The sequence below is a fragment of the Bactrocera latifrons genome, unplaced genomic scaffold (genome assembly GCF_001853355.1).
Source record: "Bactrocera latifrons isolate USDA-ARS-PBARC rearing strain unplaced genomic scaffold, ASM185335v1 scaffold_23, whole genome shotgun sequence".
NCBI classification, from domain to species: Eukaryota; Metazoa; Arthropoda; class Insecta; order Diptera; family Tephritidae; genus Bactrocera; species Bactrocera latifrons.
Genome location: NW_017535852.1, coordinates 1,984,503 through 1,985,227, shown reverse-complemented (window position 1 = coordinate 1,985,227; position 725 = coordinate 1,984,503).

Below are 725 nucleotides of genomic sequence, written 5' to 3'. Positions count from 1 at the left end.
TAAGTGTTAATAATCACTTTTGCTTTCGTTGTTGCTTCTAGTTTTTGTTCTAAATATCAATAAACATAAAATGTGGCAGCACGTGTGCACCTGCTGCGCTAATTAGCTGTGACCGCGAAGATTTTTATAATTTATTTGTATGTATATTTTAGTATATGTGTGTATGTATGCATTTATTTATAGGCAGAGCGGTGTACTTATTCGCTAATCAACAAACATCCGGCTACAGAACTTGAACATCTGTTAGACCAGAAAAAACAGCTTTCGTTGCTAGTGCTGCGACCTTTCAAAACTGTTAATCTTTAATGGCAAAAATATACAGAAATATAGACTTTGCGTACAATTAATGTAGTGATGAGCAAATGAATTAATTAATTAAAAATTTTTTTTTTCTTTTTTGTTTGTGTTGATAGTAATAGATATATAAATAGTTAATCACAATGTGTAAGCGGGGCATTAAAATGATCGCATTTAATAATAGAGAATATCATTGTTGTTGCACTACTTTTATCACCCTCTGCTTGTCACGGAAGCAAAAGAACAGAATAAAACGCCAACAAATCACCGAGTTTGACTTATTTCAGCCAATGACTGAGCCAAGTTTTCAAGCTTTGTGACAGCAAAATGAGTTCCTGCAGTCAAAAAGCATGTGCAAAATGTTTGCATACTTTTAGGCGTGTTTTAGCATATTTGAACTAAATGATCTGACGACACAGTACAAGATG